Source organism: Rhynchophorus ferrugineus, unplaced genomic scaffold (assembly GCF_030347505.1).
Source record: "Rhynchophorus ferrugineus isolate W39M unplaced genomic scaffold, kcgeb_rfMv2 rfM10, whole genome shotgun sequence".
Lineage (NCBI taxonomy): Eukaryota > Metazoa > Arthropoda > Insecta > Coleoptera > Curculionidae > Rhynchophorus > Rhynchophorus ferrugineus.
Genome location: NW_027472589.1, coordinates 17,262,495 through 17,276,364, shown reverse-complemented (window position 1 = coordinate 17,276,364; position 13,870 = coordinate 17,262,495). Strand labels below are relative to the sequence as shown.

The following is a 13,870-nucleotide window of genomic DNA, read 5'->3' as shown; positions in this document are numbered from 1 at the left end:
CAAAATGGTTTATTGGAGCACTCTTGGTAAGACAGCAACAAAAAAGTGTAAAGACAATAAAAATTAATGGAAAAAGGTAAAAGTTACAATCGCATTCGATTAGATTTTGTTGGTCACAATATCTGTTAATAATTAATTGCTTATATATTGTTATAAATTCAGGGAACAAGAATAACAGGGCATAAGAATCCTGGAGCAGAATTAATGTTATCCTTCAAGCAGTCGACGTTGTACTTTCACAGGGTAAAGACGTGTTCGGAGAGACGGTCAGTGAAACGAAACAAAAGTGCAACATCTGTGTCACAAATGCGGCGTTAAAAAAAGTCTAACAGTAACAGTTTAAACTAGTTAAAAAGTGAAAGTGCGATCGGAAAAAAGGTCAGTACAGTAGAAAATAAATGCAAAATGCCATAAAACGTTAAGGCTCGAAAACTCAACATCTGGACCACAAATGCAGCGTAGGATAATTTGAAATATAAAAATAACAGTATTACTTCAACAATACGTAAAAAAAATATATGTAGAAAAACACTGCACAAAAAACGGATAAAATGGAAATATCGATATCAGGCGTATCACATATCGCAGTTTTGAATCTAGAGAACACAACTAGAACCCAGAACGAACAGGCACTCTACAATGCGTGGATGAACGAAAAGTCGGCACGGGAGCCTTGAAATTGCATTAGCCAATATGCAAAAACAAATAAATGCCCTCCAGGTACAACTAAATAAACAAAGCTCTGAGGGCAAGGAAAAAACAACAATAAACTACCAAGCCAACAAGAGGAGTCCAATTCCTCCAATTGCTGAATTGGTTGGATAACGGTTAAAAAAATTCCGCAGGATCTTCACCAATAAGTAACAATAAAACAGAACAATGAACAGAATAAAGAAATTAGAATGCCCGGGCCACCCCCAATTATCGTAAATAATGTTACCGACTTTGACTTGTTTTACGAAATACTGAGGTCCAATAATACAATATTTAAATCAGCAGCCCTAAACAATGGACCAATAAAATTGAAGGCAGAATGTCGTACAACATTTACAAAAATAGCTTGCTTAGAGTTGCTGAATGCAATGGCACTCTTATGAAGTCAAACATACCAGAGACATCAAAATTATGGCAAAAGGGCTTCCATCAACAGCTAAAAATGAAAAACTTATCGTAGAACTAAACCAAAATGGGCTTAAATGCCTAAATGCTACAAATATTCTAAAACAAGAAAAGACCAAAAATAACTAAGGAGATATTTTCGTCCACAAGAAGTCATTACCTCTATTTATACTAGTCTTTGGACATGATACGGACTTAAAAACCATTTTTGGTATTAAAATAATGTTAGGGGTTGAAATAAAAACTGAACCTCTAAAAAAATCAATAACGAACTTAATACCGCAATGCAAAAGATGCCAGTTTCATGGACACACACAGAAATTCTGCAGAAGAAAACGTAGATATGTAAAATATTCAAGTAAACATATTATCACAGAGTGTAGAAAACACAAAGAAGCTAAGCCGATATGTGCAAATTGTAATGAAGCGCCTCAGGCAATTTATAGAGGATGTGTAGTTGCTAAAACACCCCAAGAGAGGAGAAATAAAGTATCTCCTCAAGCTAAACCTCAAGAAACAATGAGCGAAAAGAAAAAACCGAAAAAATGTAACAAAGTTATTGGTGAAATGACTTATGCCGAAAATAGAAGTTAAAATAACCAAAGAGGCACAAAAGAAGATGAAGCAGCCACCAACGAATTGCTACTTAAACTAATGAGAAAGCTGGACAGACAAGAAAAAATGATACAATAATTTTCCGAATGGATTGAAAAACTAGAAATGAAAAACATAAGGCCTGTGGCCCCAAAAACCCGAAATGGCAAATAAAGATATCCAAATAGCAATTTGGAATTCTAATGGAATCCAGCAACATCACTCTACCCTATATATATTCCTAGATATGCAAAAAATAGATATTTGCCTAATATCAGAAACCCATTTAACAAAAGAAACCTTTATTAAATTTAGAGGATATACATTTTATCATACCATACATCCAGCCAACACCGCAAGAGGAGGAAGTGCAATAATAATAAAGAATAACATTTCTCACTATCAAGAACCCGGGCTCAGTACAGCGGAATATCAGGTAAGAGCAGTAACTATTAAATCAAATAGGTATAAGGCTTCAATAGCCGCAATTTATTGTCCTCCAAGACACAACCAAAAAAAGGAAAATTATTTGAATATCCTAAGCAACCTCGGGGAAAAATTTATAATTGGAGGTGATTTCAATACAAAAAATACAAGAGGGGGATCCAGTATGACAACATCTAAAGGCAATGAACGGCATAAAACAGCTACTAAACTAAGATGTAGTTACACGTCAACTGGAAAACCAACTTATTGGCCGACTGATCAGGAGAAAACCCCAGACCTGTCAGATTTCTTCATAGTAACAAACATAACATTCAACTATATAAAAGTCTAAAAAAATTAAGCTAAGTTCAGATCATACGCCAGTGATTCTGACGTTGAGCGAAAATGTAATAAGGAAAGAAAGAAACCCAACGTTAACAAACAAAAGAACAGACTGGGAAGGATTTGCTGAAGAAATGAACAAAAGAATTCAACTAAATATACCCCTCAAGACAACTGAACAATTTAAATTTGAAGCAATAGTAGAAAACCCGTAGTAGATATTCAACAAGCTGCTTGGAATAATACTCCAGAATTTAAGTGTACAACTAAAGGAATTAATTATCCAAAATAAGTTAAGGAAATAGTAGCTGAAAAACGTAAATTACGATTAAGTGGCAACAAAACAGAACACCTGAAAATAAAAATAGTTTAAACAATATAACCCAAAGACTGAAAAGAGAAATACTGGAAATAAAAAACAAAATCATAAATTAGTATCTCAGAAATTTAACAGATAATAAAGAAACTGATTACTCACTCTGGAAAGCCACAAAATATCTAAAGCGCTCATGTCTATACAGTCCACCTATAAGAGATCTATGTGGGAATTAAGCACGTGACAATCGCCAAAAAGCAGAAGCTTTTGCTGAATATCCAGAAAAAAGAACATAATTTTCCGGATATAGCAGATGAAAATTTCGATGATTGAATTAGTCACGCTGAAAGAGTTAACAAAAGTTATTAAAACTAACATTAACCCCACAAAATCACCAGGCTACGATTTAATAACCGGAGAATTACTGCAAAAAACTACCAAAAAAGGGAATTATAAAACTTACCAATTTGATCAATGCAGCATTAGATTAAAATAGGCCCAGACATTTGGAAGATGGCGGAAATTATAATGATCCCGAAACCTGGGAAGTGAGCAAACAAAATAAAAGCCTATAGACCTATATCACTGCTGCCAGTAATATCTAAGGTTTTTGAAAAATTCCTGTTGAAAAGAATAAAACCGATCATAGAGGGGAAAAAATTACCAGTTGGGTTTATTAACAAGCATTCAACAATTGACCAGGTCCACAGAATAACATGTTATTGAAATAGCATACGAAAATAAAAAAGTACGCTCAGCTATATTCTTAGATGTAGCACAAGCTTTCGATAAGGTTTGGCATTAAGGCCTTGTTCATAAACTACAAAAAATTATATCAAAATAACCCACCGAAATATTAATATCATACATTACAACCAGAATGTTTAGAGTCAAATAAGAAGAAGCTTACTCTACAATAAAAGAAGCTAAAGCAGGTGTACCACAAGGAAGTGTACTGGGACCAATGTTTTATCTACTTTACATTTGTGATATACCACAAATGGAAAATATTGCGGAGACAATAGTGAAAAAGCTTCACGAAGATTACACTAAGCAAGTGACAATATAAATAATTGGACACAAGCTTGGAAAATAAGAATTAATGAAAGTAAATCTGTGCATGTTCAGTTCGCCTATAAATAGACCTTACAAGCACCAATAACATTAAATAATACTATCATTCCATATAGCAACAACGCTAAATATCTGGGAATGAATCTCGATGCAAAACTTCGCTGGAAGGAACATATAAAGAAGGAAAGAAAAGAACTGGAATTGAGATATAGGAAAATGTACTGACTTATTGGAAGAATCTAAATCACAATTATGAGTACATAGCAAATTGCTATTATATAAGCAAATATTGAAACCTATATGGACATACGGAGTTCAATTATGGGGATGTTCTGCAAAGAGTAACATAACTAAAATACAAATTTTTCAGAACCGATTCCTGAAAGGTATTGTGGGTGCACCCAAATACTATAGGACTGATTACCTACATCGACACCTTCAGATACCCAGTCAGTCAAGAAATCAAGAGAATTGCAAGGGAGAATGGTCTATTCTTATGAAAATATTGAAATATTGCAGCTTTCGGATACCACCACCAGAACAGGACACAGATTCTGATCTTGTGTAGTGTAGTGTAGTGAGGTGCATATATTAAAAAATATAGCTGTGATATGTATAAACATTATTTCACCAGAGACTGAGATAAGGCCGATGGGTCCTCCTATTTATATACCTAGTTTTAACTTATCATAAAGACAAGTTGTGGGTTAGACGGAAACGACTAGTAACAATGTATTAATTAAATAATAATAAAAAAATCCTTCCATTTCAAACGCGACTACCATGGATAAATAAACCATAACATGATTTTGTTATGGTTTGAAAATCAATTGTTAAAGAGCCTGGAGGAACCATCAATTATTAGCTTATTAGCTTTCAAAACAAGTTGATATGAGGGGTAGCAAATAATTATTATAACAGACATACTGGTCCAGAATGCTATTCGAACGTGAACGAAGAACGGTTTGGATATGTGGAAGGAAGTCGACCATAACACCTTCGGTTTGGATATACTCGATAAGACTTCTGTTTTAGACATATTTGGAATTAACAGTTTAGTGATTGACTTAGACAGTGACTCGGAGAATGACAGTGATTAAAGGAACCTTTCAGCTCATGTGATAATGGTGTGCATTTCTAGAAATTCCTGAGATAGAGTGATGACAGCTATAGGTATGCACATAGTTAATATAATATAACTGTAGAAAATGCTATTGTAGAGCATGGTAATTGTTCATAATTAAACATGAACATTAGGTTGGAATTTATGAGGAGAGAACGGATACTAATTGTTTTGTAGATATGGTAAATGCATTAGGCAGAATTCAGTTATTCATTTTATCAAAAGTGGTGTGCCGGTTTGGTGGAGCAGTGGTAAAGGCGATGAGACGGTCCTCCTACTGATGCATTAGCCGCGGGTTCGAATCCTGCTGGGGCATGGTCGTAAATTTATATTTGTGATTGTTTAAAATTTATGAATATTCTAGACAAGAGTGTAAGGTCCAACAAGGAAAATGATCCCAGTCACGCCAGTAACCAGGCTGGGTAAGACAGGATGTCTTCTGGGATGATTTCTAAGGTTGGTCAGTCGGTAGGCTTAATACTGAGGACCGTGGTTCGGAGCCCACTTTAAACTTTAAGCCGAGTCCAAATAAACCCATAATTGGTAAAAAGAGACTTTAAAATATATATAAAAAAGAATGGTGTACATGGAACAGGTAGTACCAGAATAAATAATAAATATAGTGATATCAAGATGACTTAACAAGTAAACACACTATATAAGGAAAAAAGAACTAAACGTTAAAAGGTAAATATGTTCTCGAATGAAAGTAAAATACATTACTTTGATATATAATTGTTAATTAGGTAGATTAGGCCTCCCTGGGATACCACTAGATAAAAAACGCACTTACAAATCTACCTATACTAGTGTGGAAAAAAGTTCAATGTAAATGTAATAAAACAACTCTAACCTATAAATTATTGTGGTTGTATAATTAATTGTACTTTTAAGTTCTTCGATAATACATGCACTAGATGTACTATAATGTTAAAATGAATTATAATACATAACATCTTTGTTTCATTATTTTATTTATATTATCATTTTGTTATATGTCAAATTCAATATTGCTGGAGAAACATTGTGACGTTTTGACAGGCCTTGTGTGTACAGTGCTGTTTTGAATTGACTACATGTAATGATTTTTAACTCACATGATTTTTAAGTTGTCGAATCGCTGTACCTATAAAGAAAATGCGAACATTTGTAAAGAATATAAATCGTGGTGATGTATTAGACAATCATCGTCGCGAAATTATCATCAATATTTAACATATTATATATTCTAGAGGCCGTTTAAAATAGTGTCCAATCAGTATTCAATATTTCTAGTCAGCAAATGAATTTCCGGATGCACCCGTAAATATTTGACAACCGAAAAAATGTCGATCCTTGGGTGAAACTGTTCATGACTGTATTACTTTGTACGAGAAAAGAAAATATTTGTTATTTTTTTCACATTATTCCTTAGATTTCCACTACATAAAACTTTCTTGTATTTTCGCGATTCTTATGAATCAATATTAGTCAAATCGGTTCAGCCGATCTAGAGTTTTAACGAGACGATATTATCATATCGATTAACAAACATATTACAGCATAATCATAAGATACTGAAAGACAAACGTCAAAAGTCATAAGAAAATAATAATTACTTAACAATATTTAAGGCTTTTGAAATCAGTGAACAGAAACAAAACCTGACCTGACCTAGACAAAGGATACAAATTGAGAAAGGTAAATTACAACGTTGAATCCCACGAAGACCGGTAAATAAATCCCGAGAACCGAACTTTTTCTGCTCGTCTAGAAGAAAAGAAAACCGAAATAAATATATAAAATTGAGGTTCGACGCTTTTATTAAAAAAAGGAACAAGAAAATATTCCAACAACTGCCGCCCGAGGGTCGATATGAATTTTTAGCGTTGCCAAAAACGCTCGAAAGAGATTCCTGAGGCGCCCTCGCCTCTCCTCCCTTGCCTCCACCATCCACCTGGCTCTCCAATAAGGCTCTGCCCCATTTCGATCGCTTGTTGGATTGGCATAACATGTGCCTTAAATGACCCATAGTCCGCCGTGTGATTGTTTTACCGGGGAAAGCGGAAAACTACCGGCCGCAAGAGGGGGTAAATGGAATTTCGGCCGCGTTTCCTGAGCAAAGAATAAGCAATATGGTAGGGGCCTGCAGGTAATACGTTCCATACATCCGATTCGATGGGAAAATACGTTGTTTTATGACGGGAAAGGGATGGGGTACTGGAGGTTCCGTTCAGGGCCAAGTTGGTAGGATTGTCGTCCCTTCGACATCAATATCGGGCGGAAAAGGCAATAGCAAATTGATGACTTAGTGTCAGTGCTGTTTTCGTTTGTTATTCGAGGAGTATATGTACCTATTTATATAGTAGTATATATCTATTTAATGTTTCTCGATTATAAATTATGGGTATAATAAATTTGAGAAATTATAACACATTTTAGAATATTCTGTCACTGAACCATCCGACTGGGTGAACGATCAATATAGACGCTATCCCTGAATTTTTTTATTAATCTCTTAGGACTTCAACAATCTGCCCGTAGGCAATAAGTATTATTATATGATTTCCGTTATGTAACTATCCTGACATGTAGAAGATCGCTTCAGTAAGTGATCTGCTGTATATCTTAACTATAATCCTGTATATATAACTATATATATATTAAAGTTTATCCTAACTTATTCTAAAGACTATTCTAACTTATTATAGAGATTATTAAATCTCACTCTATGTGTCTATTAATCAGTTCGTCTGGTAGTTTCCGTTCGAGCTATGCATTACACTGTCATCGCGCACATTTAACTGTTTGTCGAGTGCATTGGGATACACTAATACTCTTTTAGAGTACTTCGCACTAACACTTCAAATCATTAACGGCATTACTCGATGATAAACCATGATAAAATTTAAGAAGAATATGCAGAGTTGAAAATGATCAAAAAGTTTGAATATTTTGTGGCATATAAATTGAAAGCCCTTTAATCATATATGAAATGTTGCTTCATCGGCAAAATTTTATTAGTAATAAGAAGTGGATTCATTACGATAATCCAATGCGAACAAAAACATTTAGACCACCTGATCATGCATCATCATCGCATAAATATCCATGGCCGCAAGCCAAAACTCTGTATTTGGAATCAGCTTCGTATGGTGTACCATGACCTGCAGCAAACAATGAAAACATCAACGTGGATCTCTATAGGCTAAAATTGATGCGCTCAAATCGAGCACTGCGCGAAAAACAAAGCGAATACAAACAAAGACACAACAATGTTATTATTTAGCATGACAATGCATGACCACATATTTGAAAAATCATTGCATAGATATTTAGAAACAATAAAATGGCAAGTGTTGCCTCACACGCCATTTTCTCCAGATCTTCCTCCCTCTGATTACTACTTATTCCTAAAATATGGATAGTGACCTGTTTGATCAGCGCTTCGCTTCTTATGAAAATGGCAAGAAATGGATCGATTCGTAGATAGCTTCAAAAGGTACATCGTTGTTTTGAGATGGAATCCGTAAATTGCCTGAAAGATTGGAGAAAATGGACTTCAGCAACCAATTTCAAAAAACAAATCAAAATCAAAACTACATTTGAAATATAACATGAATTGGTAATTGTCATGACAGATGCTTCGAATATAAGGTAAGATTGAAATATAGCGATACTGACACTTGAAATACTAGCAGATAAAAGTTTAATGACTAGTTGTGTGGATAGGTCATAGTACTGATAAATAATAGTACCGATAAATAATGGTACTAATAATAGATTGATAATATCAATAATAGATAATAACTCTTATAGAATAGCCGTGATGGTTAACAACAATCTTAGTCCATAGTACTCAATAACAGTGGCCGACAATCATAACTGTACAATCATACTGTTAATAAAGATAGCTGATAACAATTATAAACTATACTAGGATGAAGATTAACATGTTCGTGTTATATACAGGGAAGGTAACACGCTGATGTTCGATCCTAACACTAACAATAATGGACGTACAATTATATCAAGGGAAGCAGACGCACGAAACTCTGCCACTAAAGATAACAGACCCAGTTAGGAGTGAGCAACACCCTTGCTGTTGTGCCCTCACTTCTCGTAACTTCGACTATGTTGATCGTGCATTGCGCACAAGGAAAAAATCGAAAGGCCACATGTTAGATATGCTGCCACCAAGAGTCCATACTTATTGGAAAAATGCGAATAATTAATAAATTAGGACAATAAAATAAATAAAGATACGAAGAAGAAAGGGCGAATAGGTAAAATAATAAATAAAAAGTTATAAATAATGAATGGGAATTAAAAAATAATACTGGAATACTGGAAACTCACCTTTTAATGGAACTCACTTGACAACACAAACACAGTAAAATTGTGTGAATGAAAAAAATAGTGACTCTGAGAATGGCGTTCTCACAAATGAACTATTATGAAACACTAAGGTCCCTTGGATGTGTCGATATCACATCTGGTAATAAAAGCCCCAGAAAAAGGACTAAATATGTTGCCATTCATAGTAAATATTTCTTTTGCTAGATATCCGCAAAGTCAACAAATCCTTCTATTAAAAAGAAGCGGCAATCCCGATGGCTAGTTCATTTTAGATTATTGTTCGGACCTCTTTAAAAAGCATAAACATGCCCCAAAATTAAAATGATCTAAAATATACTAGGATGAAGTACAAATAACAAGGTGATTGGTCTGCTTCACATGTGACTGTTTCCTTTGGTAAAGCTAGTAAGTAAAACATTGTTCTTCACCTTTTGAGAGATTTTAATCACAATGTCCACTTCAATAAACAGTGCATCTGCAACACGCTAAATATATTTCCAATAAACACTTCAGCAACTTAAAATTTAATTGTAACACTATTAAATATTATCACTGTTATAACAGGTCAATTGAAAAGTCACCGGCCTGACACATAGATGGCGCTACTACAATTAAATCCAATTTGTGAATAATAGCATTTTGAATGAAGCAATTTTTGTTATTGTGAAAAAAATTGATAAAAAGTAATTTCGCGTATTGATAAAATATTGTTTTTTGAAGGGAAAATATACACTTGAAGCAAAAACTTGCCTTAATGCCGAGTTTCCGGACACTGCCCCACGAAAATCAACCATCAAAGATGGGTATGCTAAGTTAAGACCTGGTGAAATGAGCATCGAAGACGGTGAACGCAGTTGATGTTCAAAAGAGGTTGTTACCGACGAAAACATTAATAAAAATCCACAAAATGATTTTGAATCACCGTAAATTGAAATTGAATGAAACAGCAGACACTCTAAAGATAACAACAATATTTGGGTTTGATAAAAGCTTTGTACAAAGTGGGTGTCGGGCTAGCTTTTGAGTTTTTGCGTCCATATGTGACAATGGATGAAACAGGGCTCCATGATTTCACTTCGAAATTCAATCGACACATGGACACGATGAACCCTCTCCAAAGCGTGAGGAAACGCAACAGTCGACTGGCAAGTTTATGGCGTCTGTATTTTGGGATGCGCATGGAATAATTTTCATTGACTACCTTGAAAAAGGAAGGACAATCAACAGGGACTATTACATAGCGTTATTGGACCGTTTGAAGGACGAAATCGCCGAAAAACGGCCGCATTTGAAGAAATAGATGCTGATTCAGCAAGACAATGCACCGTGTTACAAGTCAGTGAAAAGGATGGCAAAAATCCATGAATTGGGCTTGTTTCCTAATCCATCGTATTCTCCAGATCTGGTCCCCAGTATCTATTTTCTGTTGTCATATCTCAAAAGAATGCTCGCTGGGAAGAAATTTTCGTCGAATGAAGAGGTCATCGCCGAAACTGAGGCCTATTTTGAAGCAAAGGACAAACGTACTGCAAAAAGGGAATCGAAAATTTGGAGGGTCGCTGTAATCAGTATATTATCCTTGAAGGGAATTATATTGAATAAAAAAAACTAATTTTGCTAAAAAAATGTTTTCTACTATAGTAGGCCGGGGACATTTAAATTGACCCTTTATATTTAATAGCTTTTTAACAGAATTTACTGGCCCAAGAGCCCTACTATCTCGATTACAATTGATTATATGTCTGTTTCTGACTCTGAAAATCTATTGCCACATTTTTTGAGATTTATCAAAAATATTAAGCAGCGATTTCAAATTTACAAGAAACAAACAAAGTGCCAAAACACATTATGATCACTAATGTTTTGAGGAATTTTACAGACATTTAACAACCAGGCGAATTTTATAGGCTGATTCGCTTACATATTCGGCCACACCAAACAGCACTGTATCCTTTTTTAACTAGAATAAAATAAGAAGGAAGATAAGGCCTGATATTAAAACGAATTTACAAACTGTAATAAGCAATACATTTGACGTCGCGATGACTTGTGTTTAGTGTTATTTTGAAAGGGTTATACATGTCATTCCTATATATTCATTACGAATAAACAATTGATAATACCGTTTCAAATATTAAAAGACGATATATACATATAATCTGCTTGTGTCAACATAACTGAACAAAAAAATACAATATATCTGTAGCGGATTTAACATTTACACTGTTGTATATACGTAATATTGTTATACGCTTTTTAAGTATATTTATGATTTTTGCCGGAACATTCATTTCCTGGTGACTTTCCCGTGACACCTGTCTTTTACTTGATATTAATGATATCGTTTTTTTTTTAGTAGGAATGGCACGTATTCGCACCCAGGGGATCAAAGTGGCACGCGCCGAGACCAAGTTTCGGTAAGTGAACATTAAAGATGTATCTGAATAAACAATTTTGTTCGATAACTTTTTAAGTGAAGACTTTTGGGAAAGGGAAATTTGATTAAATAATCCCCGGGTAGCACCCGTTTTCGATGTGTGTCAGCATATATATTTAATTTCATTAACTATGCATAACATCAGTTATATATATGACCTGTAAACTCACATAAGTGGCTAAAATTAATGGTACAAGATAACTAACAAATGTGTTTCGTAAATAATTTTCATTTCTGTAAAGAAACACTGACAATGGAAATGTCAAAACTGAAATTTACATAATTTCAGGCCTAAAAATGAATTTTAAAGTATTTGCAACAAATGGTTTTACGATTTATTAAGGCGTATCAGGTACATTTGTAAGCAACTTACTTATGTTGAAACCCCAATGACAGGGTTTGCCTCTTAGTATGTGTCATTTCGTCCAAATATGAGGACAAGTTTGTTGACACAAATTAATAAGTATTACTGGAGAAATAGACTAAACTACTAATTATTTCATAAAAAACATTTATTTAAAACTAATTCTATCAATTCGATCACTTAAGCGCTCAAGACCATACACATTATTAAGTTTTTGATTAGCCTACACTAAATTCTACATTCTTCAGGAGAATAATGAAAATAATCTTCTGGAATCTTTATTTTAAACGTGCAATTATTGTTGACTATATGACATGTTGACGTTAATAAACTGACTTCAAAAAATGAGGAGATTCTATGTTAGACTTATAGAGAGAGTATAATATTATTGCTGAACTGATGTAATGGAATACCGCAAGTTGTTCTAACACTAACCATATCATATGAGTAGCCGTAGAAATATTGCAGCGAAATGTTGCGATGGTGTAGCTTGTTATTCTAGTTTGGTTAGAACATTTGTCAAATCACCTAAGTTAGATTACGCTATCTAATCACCGGTGCCAGAAGCGCTGCTTATTTTCAATCATTGTTTCTTTATTTCTATTTTACCTCATACGGGCTGCACTTTTATTCGGCCCGACTATTACCCATTGTAATAATTAATAAAATAATTGCATAATTTATTGAATAAATATGTAATACAAGAATGAGAAAAATAAAATGTTTTTAATAAAAAAGTTGAACCTACTTCAAAAAATATATAGGGAAATTATAACTGCCTCTGCCTGTTTTTACAGGCAGAATAATTTAATAAACTATGCTGACAAGCACCAGACAGCGTAACAACAAAAATACTAAGATTGTATGTGTATAAGTGCATATATGGCAACATTGCAAGCAAAAATTGTTATATATATTTCTATGATACTGCTATTCTGTTATACTTTCTAAATATTATTTAACGCTACGAAGAAGTGTTTTTAATTCGCTTGTGTGTAAAGCTATTTCTAGAATTTTATTTTCACATTCATTCAGATATTACGTTAACAAATGGTGATCTTTTAAAAACGATTAGTTGTGTACAATATTTTGAGCAAAAGCAATGTAATAAGAATAATAATTATAAGTTTTCGCTTGTTCTGGTGGACGAGATATTAAATGATATAGCAGAGGGCAAAAATGTTTAAAAAATTACAGCCGGCTTCCTGGGCGCAATGGTTAAGGCGACATTACTTTCCACCCACTGTTGAGATAGTCACGGGTTCGAATCCTGCTGGGGCATGGTCGTAAATGTATGTTTGTGATTGTTTTATATTTGTGATTGTCCTAGGGAAGAATGTAAAATCTGACAAGGAAAATGATTTCAGTCACGCCAGTAACCAGGCTGGGTAGAACCGATTACTCGCCAGTAGGTAGGTTTAATGCCGAAGACCGTGGTGTCCACATTGTCTAGGTTCAGTCCAGATAAATCCTCGTTTGTAAAAAGGAGACTTTACACATTTAAAATATTACAATAAAATTGCATAGTCACATGTAATATGGAAAATATCTATTTGAGTGCCTATAATGAATATATTAAAGAGAAATAGTTGTTTCATAATCAAGGTTGTAACATGTAATTACTATTTTTAACTATATTCTACACAAATTATTTTTGAGTTTATAGTTTTTATTTTATAATTCTTGGGGTAATAACGATGTACAATTAGAAAATAAGTTGTCAGTTAGCAGATTAGA

At 34.0% G+C, this 13,870-nt stretch overlaps 1 long non-coding RNA gene across 2 annotated transcripts in view; it reads left to right on the top strand.

Annotated features, from left to right (window-relative positions):
• The window catches only part of LOC143203748 (uncharacterized), a 175,278-nt gene extending 163,529 nt beyond the window's left edge, over positions 1–11,749 (top strand). For both annotated transcript variants that reach the window (XR_013007425.1, XR_013007424.1), the window contains exon 3: positions 11,692–11,749. This is a non-coding gene — a long non-coding RNA (uncharacterized LOC143203748). The remainder of the gene's footprint in view (positions 1–11,691) is intronic.
• Positions 11,750–13,870: the final 2,121 nt, after the last annotated feature.